General features: G+C 36.7%; 1 non-coding gene across 1 annotated transcript; it reads left to right on the top strand.

The window, feature by feature from the left end:
• The first annotated feature begins 305 nt into the window (after nt 1–305).
• Nucleotides 306–412, top strand: LOC114417600. Its single transcript, XR_003667859.1, has one exon. It is a non-coding gene; the product is annotated as a small nucleolar RNA R71 (small nucleolar RNA).
• The last annotated feature ends 9,465 nt before the right edge of the window (nt 413–9,877 follow it).

Raw genomic sequence — 9,877 nt, 5'->3', positions numbered from 1 at the left:
TAGGTACAGATTTCTGATTCAAGGCCAGCTGGGTTACCAAGTTAACCAATGCATCCAGTTTGCCTTCAAGCTTCTTAGTTTCAGATGATGCAGATGGGTTTGTAGCTACCTCATGCACTCCTCTAATGACTATGGCATCATTTCTGGCGCTAAACTGCTGGGAGTTGGAGGCCATCTTCTCAATTAAATTTCTGGCATCAGCAGGAGTCATGTCTCCAAGGGCTCCACCACTGGCAGCATCTATCATACTTCTCTCCATATTACTGAGTCCTTCATAAAAATATTGGAGAAGAAGCTGTTCTGAAATCTGATGGTGGGGGCAACTGGCACATAGTTTCTTAAATCTCTCCCAATACTCATACAGGCTCTCTCCACTGAGTTGTCTAATACCTGAGATATCCTTCCTGATGGCTGTGGTCCTGGAAGCAGGGAAAAATTTCTCTAAGAATACTCTCTTAAGGTCATCCCAGCTCATGATGGACCTTGGAGCAAGGTAATACAGCCAGTCCTTTGCCACTCCCTCTAATGAATGAGGAAAAGCCTTCAGAAATATGTGATCCTCTTGGACATCTGGGGGTTTCATGGTGGAGCAGACAATGTGAAATTCTTTCAAATGTTTGTATGGGTCTTCACCTGCAAGGCCATGAAACTTTGGAAGCAAATGAATCAGTCCAGTTTTAAGAACATATGGGACATCCTCATCAGGGTATTGGATGCACAAGCTTTCGTAGGTGAAATCAGGTGCAGCCATTTCCCTTAGAGTCCTCTCACGGGGTGGAGGTTGTGCCATATTCTCAGAATGTGCAAAATCAGAATGCTCAGAATCAGAATGCTCAAAATTATAATGCTCAAGATCAGGATGTTCAAAATCACCAATAACAGAATGCACAGCTTCACCAGTAATGGAATGCTCAGAATGATCAAAAGGTATAAAATGATGCCTAACTAATCTATGAAATGTCCTATCTATCTCAGGATCAAAGGGTTGTAAGTCAGATGGATTGCCTCTAGTCATACACTACATTCAGCATGCACACAACTAGTTGCCTTATCATGTAAATAAAGGTGTAGGTTTGAACTACAGCTACCCTCAAATGATATCCAAATGACTTGAAATTTTGTGAGCAACCTTATAAAATGATGAGAAGATAGCACAAAAAATTTCAGACAAAAATTCAAAGTCTAACTATGAAAGCTAAAAATGGTAAGTTTAGAAAAATAAGTGAAAAAAACTTGAAAAATAAAAAACTTTTGACAGAATCGCTTTTTTTGGACGATGGAGACCTCAACCGGCCTATGGCAGGCTGCCACGGCGTAGGAAATTTTTTTCTACCCCAAATGCATATATAATAATTGCGATTCTGATAACCGGAGCAAAAGTTATGGCCGTTTGAAGTTTTGACAAACACAAAATTTGCTAGTTTTTTGGAACTTTCAAATCTGACCAAACTAAAGGCTCTAGCTATTTTTCCCACAAAATATGGATTAAAAGAAGTTACCACAAAAAAATTCAGCCAAAAATAACAACCCTAGCTACTAAAACAAAAAATCTCAAATAATTCAGCATGGGTGGTCGCTAAAATCCGTCTCTAATTGATTTCTACTACTACTCTGTTTTTGCCGCAAGCACACTCTTCACAGCAAAACACCCAAGACTGAAAAAGGGGAAATGCTTAATGGGAAAACTGAAACAGAACACACATTAAACAAAATACCAGGACACTAAACAACATTAACACACATACTAACACAATACTAACAATTAAACATAAAACACGGAAGGATTAAACACACAACACTAGCTAGCTATTATGAACCTTTGGACACTGCTCCCCGGCAACGGCGCCAAATTTGATCGAGGCTGTACCCGAATCAAATAAACATGAAAATGCAGTAACTAGGAAGTGATCCTAGGTCGTTTCCCAACGAGCAGTGACAAACCAAATGTTCATAATATACTTGCAGTAACAGTAACAATTGGGGGGGGGGGCTTTGGTTGTTTGGTAATTAAAGAGCAGAACAAGTAAACTGGAATACGAAAATACTAATATTAAAAACGGGTTGTTTCCTCTGATTCAGAAGCCATTCTCTTATCCTGGGTTATGGAAAATTCGTCCCTAACAGTCAACCACTTAATCCAACTCTGTTTCAATTTACTAAGCGAAAATCAACTTAGGGTTTTCAATACGTGATTAGGCACCACATACACCAGTTAGCCCTTTGTCCATTAAGCATGAACGCAAGTTAGGCTCAGAGGCAATTAATCGAACACGAAGTGTGCACTGATTAATATTCACGAAATTGGGATAACTGGTGAAGGGAAAACTGCCAGGAACCCACATTACAAGCGAAACCTCAAAGAGAGTTGGGCTTCGTCATCAAAAGGAAACAACACCAGAAAATCTAGCCTTCCATGGATTCAAACAGAAAACGCAAATGAAACATGAAACAGAAACATAAATGAACAGAAACGTAAATGAACAGAAACGTAAATGAAAGTAGAACAAGAAGCACGAATGAACTCGTAATTAGAAGCAGAAAACAGAAATTTGCATTAAGAACGAAAATTGTAACGAGGGAACAGAAAAACGTGAAAGCCTAAAACCAAAGCTCTGAATAATGAAAATAGCAGAATAGAATGCCTTGCATGAATCCCAAGGCAGCTATTTAAAAGGAGTCACTCAAAGTCACTGGGCCCTATTACAATACTCTGGCCCAAAACGAAATAAACACTGAACAACATAAAATAAAATTGCGAAATTTCCTAATTAGAAATTAACTAAGGTAAGCGCTGCTTTATTTGCCCTCTTCAAGTCCACAACTAAAATCCAAATTAAGCCCAATGTTTCATTAATTCCTGAAATTAGATTAAAAACATCAAATTAGCTAAATGAGCCCAAATAATAAAACTCCCTAATTAATTGACAATTAAGACCAATCAATAATTAAAATGGTGCAAAAAGGGTTTAGAAAATAGAAGAAAATGATGGCACATTAGAGTGACCTTAATCACATGCTCAGCGTGCAAAAGCATACTACAGATAAGATCGGCTTGGGGTATAACAAGCAAACCACGTTTTCATAGAAAACTCCATTTGTATCCTTGAAAGGGGTGAACCCAAACAAGGTCTCCAAAAAGAGGAACATGGTGTATTCTAAAAGAAATGCAAAAACACGTCATTATTGCATGAAAAAGGGTCACACTTCATATACATGCTATGTTATAAGATTTGATGTTTCAAGAGGAAAATGTATGTGGATTCCAAAAGATTTATCTGTGCAGATTAACCCCATTGGACCCAACTTAAATTGGGTACCACCTATGTCTAATTGATTTTGTCTTATAGGTGTGCCTAAAAGCAAGGGATTTACTATGGTACTTGGATAGTTGCTGCTCTAGGCACATGACAGAAGACAAGTCCAAACTCTCTAACTTTGTGTAAAAAAAATGGAGGATACGTCACGTTTGTAGATAATAACATGAAAAATAATGGGAGAGAAATATCGGAAATCAACACAAAACTCAAATAAAGAATGTTCTATATGTGGATGGACTAAAGCATAACCTCCTAAGCATTAGTCAAATTTGTGACAAAGGCTTCAAAATTGAATTCAACAAAAATTATTTGTCTTATAAGTGAAGCCATGTAAAGTTTTCCACATTGAAAGATAATAGGTAATATATATATATATATATATATATATATATATGTTAAATGTTGAACATGCATCATTTCATGAGTTGATTTGTTTGGTAAGTACAATAGATGATTCTTGGTTGTGGCATCGTAGGACTGCACACATTAACATGCATCATCTAAATAATCTAGTTAGGAAGTACCTCAAAATTGGTCATCCAAAACTCAAGTTTGAGAAAAATAAATTGTGTGAAGCTTGTAAAAAAATGAAGCAAGTTAAAACTCTTTTCAAAGAAAAAATTTTGTTTGTATTAGAAAACCCCTTGAACAACTTCACATTGATTTATTTGGTCCCTTTAGAACTATGAGTTTGGGTGGAAATTACTATGGCTTAGTAATAGTAGATGATTACTCAAGGTTCACTTGGACTTAGTTTTTGAAAACCAAAAATGAAGCTTTTGATGCTTTTCGCAAACTTACAAGGTGATTCAAAATGAAAAAGGTCTCAACATTGTTTCAATTAAAAGTGATCATGGAGGTGAATTTCAAAATGAGTCTTTTGAAAACCTTTGTGAAGAAAATGGAATTTACCATAATTTTTTTGCCCCAAGAACACCTCAACATAATGGTGTTGTAGAGAGGAAAAATAGATCCCTTGAAGAAGGTGCAAGAACCCTTCTAAATGAAACAAGGCTACCTAATGACTTTTGGGTTGATGTTGTACATACTATTTGTTACACCTTGAACAAAGTACTTATTAGACTTATTTTGAAGAAAAATCCTTATGAACTGTACAAAGGAAGAAAACCAAACATTTCTCACCTAAGAGTTTTTGGTTGCAAGTGTTTCATTTTAAACAACAATAAAGAAACTCTTGGAAAATTTCATGCAAAGGTTGATGAGGCCTTCTTTCTTGGTTATTCATTGCATAGTAAGGCATATAAGGTATTGTCAGACCCTAACTTTGTCCGGGGATGATCAGTTGCAAACATTTTGATTCTTGCTAGCCAAATTGAGCTGCTTAACACCAGTTGTCGTGCAATCCGAGAGGTTTTTCGACGTTTCAGGAAAGAATACAAAAAATACCCAAGAAGGAGGGTAAAAGGGTCATTTGGAGTCATTTCCAGACCCCTGAGTCCACTAGGAAACTTAGGAGTGAAGTAACCATCTCGCCTGGGTGAGCAAGGTTACTTCAGGTTAAAGCAATAGCTCGCTTAGGCGAGCTGCTGTTCAACCTCCTCCCCTAATTTCCTATAAATAGGCATGAGGGGGCTGAAGGAAGGGGTTCAACTTCATATATTGAGAGCATTTTAGTGAAATTAGTGAGAAGAAGGAGAAAGAAGAAGAAAAAACGAGGCCAAAGTGCTTCTGAATCGCTTTCATGATTGATTCCTATATCGTTCTTCACCGTTCTTCGTTTGTTCTTTGTTCATCGACCGATTAGTTTTTGTTTTTGAAGTTTTGACTTCACTCTATGCACCCTTAGTGGTCTCCTTTTGCTTTTTCACATCTTCATCTTCATTCTTCTACCATCAGTGATCTCACTTTATCATTGTAAAACAAAGTTTCAACCGATCGTTTGTGCCGTAATCTTGGTTTACCAATGTAAAATAAAGTTTCAACCGGTTATTTACATCGTAAGTCATCTTTTAAAGTTAGGAAATTTCTTCAGTAGGCAAAAATCTTTGTTTTAATCAATTACAGCCTTATAATAATTGATTACACAAGTTGTTTTAAGCTTGCAAAGTTGTCTCGTGTCGGTTTAATCAATTACAGCCTTATCATAATCAATTACATAGTTGTGCTTGAGACAATGATTGATTTACTCAGGAGTCTCTGTTTTAATCGATTACCATGTGATATAATCGATTACTTCCCTTTCTATAAGTGTTTCAGAAGTGATTAAGAACATGTTAATCAGTTACGTTGAGCATCTAATCGATTATATTATTCTTGAGTTGTTTCTAGTTTTTGGGACAAACACTTTAATCGATTAAAAAGATAATCTAATCAATTACTTCGTTGAATTAATCGATTACATTATAGATTTAATTGATTACATGTAATTATAATTGTTTTTTCTATAAATAGCCACCTTGTGTTCTCACTTCTACACACAAGATCATTAAGTGTGAAATTGCATGAGCTGATATAAGTGAAAGAAGAGAAGAAAAGTACTTAGAAATAATGACACACAACTTCTAATCTTTTCATTATGAAGATCATTTTGTGATAAGTGAGTTGTGATACTTTGTTGAGTTCAAGAAGACACCTCATTCAGTCAAGCAAGGTTTTGCAGAAAGGATTGATCAGGTTATGCTTATCTTTTACTCTAGTTTTTCGTGAATGGTTTTACACATTACTTGTTTGTGTGTGAATTTCTGAAGGTATGCTAGAATAAGTTTTTCTAGTTTGGGCTAAGGGTAGCTTTCTCTTAGGCTCTTATTCACAGAGGACCCTAGGGTTGGATGCCTAAGTCTTTTTTTCTGGGGTAGGAACTAAGATTGCTTGCGATTACTTGTCAGAGTTCTATATGCATAGTGAAAATCTAATCAGGGTTGGATTAGATAACAGGATTAGCTTCTCTGGTGATAAAGAGTGAACTGGTATAAAAAGTTGTGTACTTCTTCTCTTGATCTTATTTTTTTCTCATTCTGGTCTTAATATATTTACTAAAGATTCAAGAAAATATCTTTTTGAAAGAAATAACTTTAACAAAGGATACAGTGTAAAGAGTGATTGATTTAGTATTGATTAAGTTTGGTTTATCAAAGTTTTGTGATATGATCCGCGCAAAAGAAGTGTTTGTAACTCTGGTTTTGAAAGTTTATTTTGTTTTGAAAACCAATTCACCCTGTCCCCTTCTTGGTTTGTGAGTTCCATCATCTTTTTTAGGGTGGAGTCCGCAAGTTCAATGAAACGGCTGATGGGTACAGCAAGATATAGACCTATAGGGGAATGCTTCTTAACCCAACAAGGAACTTGAGGAATCGCTTAGGAGTTAGTGGATTGAATGCAAAGGACAAAATATTAGTCTACCTCATTACCTACATTCTCACTCTGAGGTCAAGTAATCACGCTCAGGTAATAGATGATGACCTGCAGATTGTTTATGGTCTGAAATCAGGTATCAAGATGAATTGGGTACGGCTGATCGAAAACATTATGTTGAAAAGTCATCGCCTGGTGGATTATGAATTTCCTTATGTAGTACTTGTCTCAAGATTCATTGACTACTTCAATGTCGATGTCTCTAATGAGATTGTGGACTTTACCAAAGCATCTAGTGAGATTACCGAATGGAATCTCAAAAAGCTTGGAATGAGGTTTGTTGACCATGAATGGATAACTGATGAAGAGCCAGCAGTCGAAAATTTGGAATAGATGGATGAAGATATTGAAGCTGAAGCTCCACGAGAGCCTGCACATCAATATAGTCCTTTTGAGTCACTTATGATTCAGAAGATGGAAGTTATGCTTCACCTCCATCGAAAACACTCAGCTGAAGTTCACAATTCGCTAGAAAATAAAACCACTCGGCTGGAAAACATCGAAACTAGGCTGACCCTTACCAACCTCCTTAACCCCGATGAGGATGAAGCTTAGTTGTGTTTTAAGTGCTTGTTTTTGTTGTCTGTTTGTCAATTCTGATTATGTTTAATTATGTTTATGTGTCTTTGTTTAATTAAGAAGTTATGGTATCTTATAGTAGTTTAGTGATTAAGTTGTAATGTTTTAATGAATGAAATGCTATGATATTTTCCCAGTTCACTTCATATGTTTGTCTATTTATTCTATGAATATTGCGACTTTTTGGCCTTTTTATGCGAAAAGGGGGGAGAAAAATTGAATTAGCATTATGTATTGCATTAGCCTTATGTAGAGGGAGAAAAATTGCATTAGCATTGCATTAGATTAGTGCACTGCATACAAACATTCGTATAAATCTCTACTTAATGATGATGAAGATATGAATTCATTCTTCTCTTAGTGTTCAGAAACTTTCAAGTTCTTCTAAGAAAAGTCTTTACTCTCAAGACTCTCCAAATGCACTCAAATGGAAATTCAAGTTTGGCATCATCAAAGCCAAAAGGGGGGAGATTGTTAGAGATAGGGGAGTAACATTTTTTTAAAAGTCTTTGCTTAAATCGATTACCTTGTTCTTAAAACTGTTCCTGGAAGGGATCAAGAACACTTTAATCGATTACATCAAGAATCTAATCGACTACATTGTTCTTGAAAGTTTTCCAGAATTTGGTAAGAACACTTTAATTGGTTGAAATGATAATATAATCGATTACTTATTCGAAATAATAAATTGCATTGAATATTTAATCCATTACATATGGTTATAATTGTTTTCTCTATAAATAGCCAGTTTGTTTTCTCACTTTGTGGAAAGAAAAGTGTGAAAAATAAGTGAAAGGAAGATAGAAGATTAAGTGCATAGAAAAAGTGTGACTCATAACTTCTAAACTTCATTTTTGAAGATCTCATGGTGAAAAGTGAGTTGTAAATTTCTCTTGAATTCAAGAAGACACTTATTCACTCAAGAAGGTTCTTGCATATGATTGATGAGGTTGTGTCTTGACTCTATTTTTCATGTGTTTTTACACTTTGTTAGCATATGCATGAATTTCTGAAGGCATGCTAGAATAGGTTTTTCTAGTTTGGGCTAAGGGTTGGTTTCTCTTAGGCTCTTATTCACAAAGGACCGTAGGGTTGGGTGTCTTAGTCACTTTTTCTGGGGTAGCATCTAAGATTGATTATGAGTGCTTGTAAGAATTCTATATGCATAGTTAAAATCTAATTCGGGTTGGATTAGTTAACTAGATTAGCTTCTCTAGAGATAAAGAGTGAACCGGTATAAAAATCGGTGCATATCTTCTCTTGATCTTATCTTTCTTTCTTATTCTAGTTTTGATCAATTTACTGAAGGTTAAAGGAAATATCTTTTTTGGGAAGGAACTTGTATTAAGAGGGAAATTAAGTATTGGTTTATCAAAAGTTTGTGATACAATGCTTGGAAAAGAAGATAGATCAAAAGTTCCCTACCTTGATAGGATATATCATGACTATCAAGGCAGATCAAAAGTAGGCACGACAATGCTACGTGGAAAGCCTGAAAGTGGCATCCTATCCTCCCACCAGGGAGCTTTCCAAACCTCATCCCACAGCGGATGGTTCCAATAAAGTCATGAGTGTAGACAGAAGGTCTCCAATCTGAGCCCTGACAGTCTACCAAACCAGCCTGGACAACATATTCAATGTAGATCCACATAATGACACATAAGATAAAGGCACAAAACCTATTGATGAACTCGTCGGCCATCAGCACAGACATATAACTAATGTCCTACATAGGAATGCAAACCTATTCGCTTGGCATCCATCTGACATGTTGGGAATCCACCCCAGCATTATCTGCCCTAAGCTCGCCATCTGTCCCTAGGCCAAACCGGTATCATAGAAGAAGAGGAAGATGGGAGAAGAATGACGCAAAATGGTTAGAGAATAGTGGACAAGCTCCTCAAAGCCAACTTCATCAGAGAAGTCAAGTATTCCACCTAGCTCGCCAATGTCGTCTTGGTCAAAAAGGCCAACAACAAATGGCGGATTTGCACCAACTACACCAATCTAAATAGGACGTGTCCGAAGGATGCATACCCTTTTCCCAACATCAATAAGCTAGTCAATGGAGTGTCTGACTTCCAAGTACTAAGCTTCTTGGACGCCTACTTTAGATAGAATCAAATCCGGATGCATGCTCTAGACGAGGAGAAAATGGCATTCATCATTGAAGATGCCAACTTTTGCTACATGGTCATGCCCTTTGGCCTTAAAAATGCAAGCGCTACATACTAGAGATTGATGGACTGGATTTTGAAACAACAAATCGAATGAAATGTCGAGGTCTACGTCTACAACATGGTTATCAAATTCGATAGCATAGTCTAACATGTGGCAAACCAAGAAGAGGTATTTGGAGAAATCCACAAATATGACATGCTCCTCAACCCAGAAAATGCACTTTCGAGGTCGGCGGAGACAAGTTCCCAGGCTTCATGATCACACATCGGGGAATAAAAGCCAACCCTGACAAATGAATAGCCATATTGGAGATGCACAATCCTACCAACATCCAAGAAGTCCAGAAGCTGAATGGCACACTAGCATCCATGTCCAAGTTCCTCGCCAAGCTCGCCAAAAAAGCAAAGCTGTTCTACAAACTGCTAAAG

Source organism: Glycine soja, chromosome 6 (assembly GCF_004193775.1).
Source record: "Glycine soja cultivar W05 chromosome 6, ASM419377v2, whole genome shotgun sequence".
Taxonomy (NCBI): domain Eukaryota; kingdom Viridiplantae; phylum Streptophyta; class Magnoliopsida; order Fabales; family Fabaceae; genus Glycine; species Glycine soja.
The sequence above is the reverse complement of the archived record's forward strand: the minus strand, read 5'-3'. Positions and strand labels throughout refer to the sequence as shown.